The sequence below is a fragment of the Bos grunniens genome, chromosome 27 (assembly GCF_055505025.1).
Source record: "Bos grunniens cultivar Pamir isolate PY7600 chromosome 27, Bosgru_T2T1.0, whole genome shotgun sequence".
In the NCBI taxonomy this organism is placed as follows: domain Eukaryota; kingdom Metazoa; phylum Chordata; class Mammalia; order Artiodactyla; family Bovidae; genus Bos; species Bos grunniens.
The window spans coordinates 7,058,697-7,065,316 of record NC_141191.1 but is presented as its reverse complement, the minus strand read 5'-3'; the positions used below and the strand labels follow the sequence as shown (position 1 = coordinate 7,065,316).

At 51.8% G+C, this 6,620-nt stretch overlaps 1 long non-coding RNA gene across 1 annotated transcript; it reads right to left on the bottom strand.

The window, feature by feature from the left end:
* Positions 1 to 356: 356 nt before the first annotated feature.
* LOC147343429 (uncharacterized) lies at positions 357 to 1,709 on the bottom strand. The gene is made up of 2 exons (XR_015155999.1): positions 1,571 to 1,709; positions 357 to 650 (listed from the first exon to the last, which is right to left on the bottom strand). It is a non-coding gene; the product is annotated as an uncharacterized LOC147343429 (long non-coding RNA).
* Between the last annotated feature and the right edge of the window lie 4,911 nt (positions 1,710 to 6,620).

The following is a 6,620-nucleotide window of genomic DNA, read 5'->3' as shown; positions in this document are numbered from 1 at the left end:
GCAGAGAGGTTTTTTGTTTTTTGGTTGTTCTTTTTTTTTTTTTCATGAAAAACCAAACCAAAGAAAGAAAAATAATATGGTTCTATTTTTTAGCCAGGAGCTTCCCTCGTGTCTCAGTGGTAAGAATCTTCCTGCTAATGCAGGAGACATGGGTTCGATCCATGGGTTGGGAAGATCCCCTGGAGTGGAAAATGGCAACCCACTCCAGTATTCTTGCCTGGAAAATCCCATGGCCAGAGGAGCCTGGCAGGCTGCAGTCTATGGGATTGCAAAAGAGTCAGACACAATTAGTGACTAAACAACAATTTTTTAGCCAATTTTTCTAGTAACAGAAAAATACACCAGTTTAAAATTAATGTTTATTCCCTTGGATTTATTTGAATGAGTCAACAGCAATTCAGATTATGATAGCAAACATTTATCTCACACCTATATGCCAGCCCTGATGCACTGATTCACCTGGTCCTACCAACAACCCAAGATGGAAGGAACTCTTACCTGTTCCCAGATTGCAAATGAGGAAACCAAGACTCAAGGAGACTTCCTCAGAGACACTCAGTAGGGGCAGGAGTTCCAGGCTACCATGACCAATGGACACTGGAGCAAAACCCACACTGCACGACCCCCTGTCTGTGCCAGCTGTGTTCAGTCTGGAAATGAACACATTTTAATAGTGAGAAAAATTATGACCTGTTGCAGGTTATACATGGGCCCCTTACCATTTAGTAACATTCCACAAGGCATGTCTTCCCAACCTTCTTCAGACCTCTCCACGTGCATTTAGGGGCACAGTTTTCCACTAGTTGAGGCCCTGGTGCTGGGAAAGACTGAGGGCAGGAGGAGAAGGGGGCGACAGAGGATGAGAGGGTTGGATGGCATCACCGACTCAATGCACATGAGTTTGAGCAAACTCCAGTAGATAGTGAAGGACAGGGAAGCCTGGCGTGCTGCAGTCCAAGGGGTTGCAAAGAGTCAGACACAACTTAGTGACTGAACAACAGCGATGGAAAGGGAATTACAGAGGGCTGTTTCCTTCGTATCTCCTGACTTCAGACATCCCAGAGAGCACCCCAGGCCTCTGAGGCCAGGCTCTCTGTGAACCCCACCCTGCAGCTCTTGGAAACTGTCCCCTTGCTTCTAGGAGTGCAGCGAAGATCTTTCCTGGTGTCCAAAGAGAAAGCTGACCTCGCTGTCTCTAGGTGTTTCGCACGGAGGGAAAACCAGTCTCTCCAGCACATGGCAGCCGGGTCTCCACCAGTGACGCCAGCAACAGCAGGTCTCCCCCCTGGGAGAAGGAAGCCCCCAAAGGCAGGGCTGTGCCCTAACCTGGGAGCTGACCCACTTGCCTCACGTGCGAGACTGGTGTGAAAGGGGGAGGGTCCAGCTGGACGCATGAGGCCGACAGGACAGGAGGGACCTTCTGTCCCCGCACGGCGAGGCAGGGGTGACTGATGAGGGCTCTGGGCGCCTGAGCAGGCGGAGTGTCCTCCCCACGGAAGACAGAGCCCCTGGGCACCTTCTCCCGGCACTCAGGACGCAGGAGGGACTCGGGGTGCTTGGAGCAAATTACCTGGGAGCAAGCGAGAGCCCGGGAAAGAACCGAGGCCTGGCCGCAGGGCAGCTACGTAGCGTCCCTCCGTGTTAACAGGATGACTCGGCCTTGAAGCCGCTGTCTTGCTTTCTGCGTCTTGGTTCTCAAACTCATCTTTGAAGGACTTGGGCTGAAGCCAGTGGCCAAAGTGTCGTCCCTCTGCTGGCCACGAGATGGCGCGCCACCCCTTTCTGCGACCCGCGTCCGCTGAGAGCCCGGCCCAGCTCCCGCTCCCCTGGGCGGCGGCTTTGCGTAGAGAAACGCTCAACAGAAGTCTGATCTAGGCGGGGATTTCAAAAACAACAACAAAAAAGAGCCAAACACAAATGTACTAAATCTGGAAGCCCGTCTGGGAGAAAAAAGCCTGGAGCCAAAATATTTCCCGGGTCACGGAAGCTGAGATGCGCTACCTAGGAATCCTCATCTCAGGTCCTTGGAGGTTCCGTCTTACACGGAACCGGCGACCCCGCCGTTTAGGAAGCCTCGCTCGGGCCACGGGGCCGCCAACAGGCCCCCCTGACTCCCGGTCTCCATCCGCAGGCGGGGTCTCCTCGGTATGCGGCGGGAAAAGCCGGCTGTTGGTTTGGTTTTCCCATCAGCCTGGCCCTTCCGGCCGCTCCATCCTTTGCGGGGAAACCCGAGCTGTTTGGGCCCTGGGGTCCACAGGACCGGCTGGGCTGGGCCTCGCTGTGTTCACATGGCTGACTGTGAGTCCCTCAGTACCTCGGGCAGGCTGGTCCCTCCCGCAGAAAGCTGCCTCCTTCGTGGCTTGTCCCGAGGAGACTTGTCTTCCCAGGCCTGCGGCTGTGACCTTGACTGGGTACGTAGGGAGCCTCGGGCCTGTTGGAGGTGCTGGTTTAGGGGGTCTGTGACTCCGACAACCTCTGCCGTCCCCGCCCTCCAATGCTGCGGTCCCAGGACAAACAGGAAGGCCTGCAGAGAGGGAGGAGCAAGTCCATGCTCTGGACTCTCCTGAACTTCACAACGATCACCTTTGAGAAGAGTTTTCTGAGGACACACGGGATGGCGGCTTTTTCTGGCTTCCTCAAATAGGACCTTTGTTGGCTTCTGCCTCTGAAGTAAAATGAGTTGAAATAATAAAGCCCTAATTTTAAACCACGTGACCTCCTAGATTGCTCCAGGCCCGCCTTCCCACTCCATCTTCTGGACTTTCCTTTGCACACACATCCCTGGTGTCTCTTTCTCTAAGACGGGCTTCCCAGGAGTCTCAGTGGTAAAGAATCTGCCTGCAATGCAGGACACCCGGGTTCCATCCCTGGGTCGGGAGGATCCCCTGGAGATGGGCGTGGCAACCCACTCCAGTATTCTTGCCTGGAGAATCCCATGGACAGAGGAGCCTGGTGGGCTATAGTCCATTGGGTCGCAAAGAGTCAAATACTACTTAGCAATGAAAGAATAACAGCAGTAAAGAACACCTGTCCTCTGGGATCAGGGTCCCAACCCATGACCTCACTTTACCGTAATCACCATTTAAGACCTTCTCTAACACCAGTCACATTTTGAAGTCCTGGATAACAATCCCCGTGATTCCAGAATCAAGCCCACACTGCTTTCCCACCTGGAGGCGGGGGCAGGTTGACACGTATTCATTCACAAACCCAATCGGTCATTTTGCTTCCCCTGGACACTGCTGGGCCCTGGGAAAGACAGCTGACAGGTCAACAGTGGATTTGCCCAGATTAGATATGAGCGGCATTTTGGGAGCAGGAAGATTCGTGGGTTGGGCTGGCCAGGCTGGGAATTCGGACAGGGCTGGGGGGCAAGAGGGCAGACACTCCTTCCTGGGGCAACACCTGCCCAGTGTCCATCAGCTGCGTCCCTCCAGGCTTCTCCCTGACAGTCCACACGGAGAGGGGGCACCCCGCAGACAGACACCCAACCGCAGCGCGCGTGCGTTCACTCTCCCCAAATCCACTCCTTGTCCCAGAGTCGCCCGCTGCATTTACAGACAGAGCCGACCTGCCGGCCTCACTTTGTATACCCGAACCTCCCCTCCCCAGCCTCCTCCCCCGACACACAGACGGCATGAACGTGTCTGAAGGAGCCAAACCAGAGCACAGAGAAGCTGAGAAACCCTGGCGGAGGAGGAGGCGCATGACAGCCTGTCCTTTCTGATTCCTGATTGGGTCGGTTCAAGGAGGTCACGTTGTCAAAGGCACGGCTCTCCTGCAGGCAGAAACTTCATCAATGGAAGAACAGCAAGAAAGCAGGAAGTCTGACCCCAGGGAGAATCAGACGCACGTCTAGGCCAACTTCAGTCCTGCCGGGCCGTTCTGTCCTGGAGAGGAAACCCTGTGTTTCTCTGCGACCACACGGGGCTGTGCCCGCCAGCTCTCCCAGGCCTGCTGGGCGGGCGGTGTGCAGCCAGAGAGCTTCCCACGTAGGCGCTGGTCGCGATGACCTTTCTAGATGAGAGAGCCCTGCCGGTGACCGAGGGCTGCTGACTTCCCCAAGGAGACGGGGGCCCCGCCACGCTGGCAGAGGCCGGGCCGGGGCTGCCCCTCGTCCCAGCCGGCGGGGGGTGTCTAGAGGCCTCCTCGGAGGCGCTGGGGTGAGCGGTCCCTGGTGCTGGGCTCACATGCACGGATTCGGACCTGGCTCAGCCCCTGGCTCTTCAGGAACTCTGCCTAAGTTATTTAGTCTGGGTGGGCTTCATGGGCCTCAGCCGTGACGCAGGATGGACTTGCCTGTCCTCGGAGTCTTGGACGGGATGGGAGGGGTGAGGCAGCTCAGGTCCCCAGTCCCGCACCACGACCCGGTGAGACCTGCTGGTTCCTCTCGGCGTCTTCCCGCCCCCGCCACCCACTGCCCCGTGCTTCCATCAAACATGCTTCTCCCGTCCCCAGACCCAGGCTGCTCCTCCTGCTCTCCTCGCCTGGGCGGGGGCTCCAGCTTATTCTGTCTACACTTGACACCTGCCTTTCACCCCAAAGTCCATGATCACCACCGCTCCCCACGGGGTATCTGGACGTAGGCTTCAAAGTAACTTTTAATGTGAAAATCTAAGTATTATGCAATATTATCAACGAACTAGTGCTCTTCTGCTCATACACATTTAGAGTTTCAAAAGAAATGACCAATGGCTTTTATTCTGTAAATCCCTGGACTCCCTGGACAGGGGATGTGTTTTTCCGACTGGCCTTGTCTCCATGGACCTGTTTCATCGTCTATGGACATTAAAGCAAATGTCACACATCTCTTAGGGCCCAGTTCTGTTTTTGGATGAGATTTAAAAAAAAAAAAAAAGGTAATAAATGTTCACTGTTGTGAACAGGACATTTGGGGACCCCTATCTATTTCTCCTTGAGAGTCCCTTGGACTGCAAGGAGATTCAACCAGTCCATCCTAAAGGAAATCAGTCCTGAATATTCATTGGAAGGACTGATGCTGAAGCTGAAACTCCAAAACTTTGGCCACCTGATGCAAAGAACTGACTCATTGGAAAAGACCCTGATTCTGGGAAAGATTGAAGGTGGGAGGAGAAGGGGACAACAGAGAATGAGATGGTTGGATGTCATCACTGACTCAATGGACATGGGTTTCAGCAAACTCCGGGAGATAGTGAAGGACAGGGAAGTCTGGCGTGCTGCAGTCCATGGGGTCGCAAAGAGCTGGACACGACTGAGCAACTGAGCACGCATACACAACACGACATTATTCACAAGATTACAAGATTGTTCTTCTAACAACTTAGGGGAATTATCTTGTTTCCTATGCACTTCTCAAAATCAACTGCAGCCTTGTTAAAAATAAGAAGTCTCATTCTTTTGCTGTCAGCATTTTTAATGTGTCTTCTGAGGCTGCTATAAACATACTGCCTTTCAACACAATTCATCCCAAGTAATTCCCTTTGGAAAGAATGAAAGGAACAGACAGAAGTAACAAGAGCTTCTCTTTTCATTAGAAGCAGATGCGACAGCACACAGATATTTTCCAATAATTATTTGCAGTCACTCTACCACATAACATTAACTGATTGAATTCATTTAGAGACAACCAGAAAGAGGATTTTTCAAATACTGCAGATTTTAGGACTTTACTGAATTACTACTAGCCATCATGATACCATATGGAATTATGTTCTGATAATAGTGCTGAACAAAATAACCTATGTGCCTAGTAAATTTAACATTTTTTAATTTGGAAAAACTTGAAGATATACAAAAAATCCCACCCCACCCCCACCCTACCCCTCTTCCTCCACACAGAAACTGACAAGATATAACCACTCAAAGCCCAATCCAGAATGAAAACCTTTTGATAGCATCATATCTGCCTCACATTGTCTTCCTTGGTTGTGCTTTTCTGTCTTCATCACCATCAGTTCCTTGATGACCTTCCCAAACCATAGCTTCCATAACACTTGCTAAATATTGACTTTTATTGACTTTTAAAAAGAATTTGTTGACTTCAGACTATAAAAGTGAGACATAGTAGCTTTAGAAAGACTTCAACTGATATTTGATCTGTTGGCCCAGTGATTAACTGTGAAACATTGAGCCTCGGGTGTGTATCTGTGGTTCAGTTCAGTTCAGTCCCTCAGTACGTCTGACTCTGTGATCCCATGGACTGCAGCACACCAGGCTTCCCTGTCCATCATCACCTCCCGGAGCTTGCTCAAACTCACGTCCATTGAGTCGGTGATGCCATCCAACTATCTCATCCTACGTCCTCCCCTTCTTCTGCTTTCAATCTTTCCCAGCATCAGGGGGTTGTCCAATGAGTCTGTTCTTCCCATCAGGTGGCCAAAGTATTGGAGTTTCAGCTTCAACATCAGTCCTTCCAATGCACATTCAAGACTTATTTCCTTTAGGATGGACTGGTTGCATCTCCTTGCAGTCCAAGAGACTCTCAAGGGTCTTCTCCAACACCACAGTCAAAAGCATCAATTCTTCAGTGCTCAGCTTTCTTCACAGTCCAACTCTCACATCCATACATGACCATTGGAAAAACCACAGCTTTGACTAGACGGACCTTTGTAGGCAAAGTAGTGTCTCTGCTTTTTAAT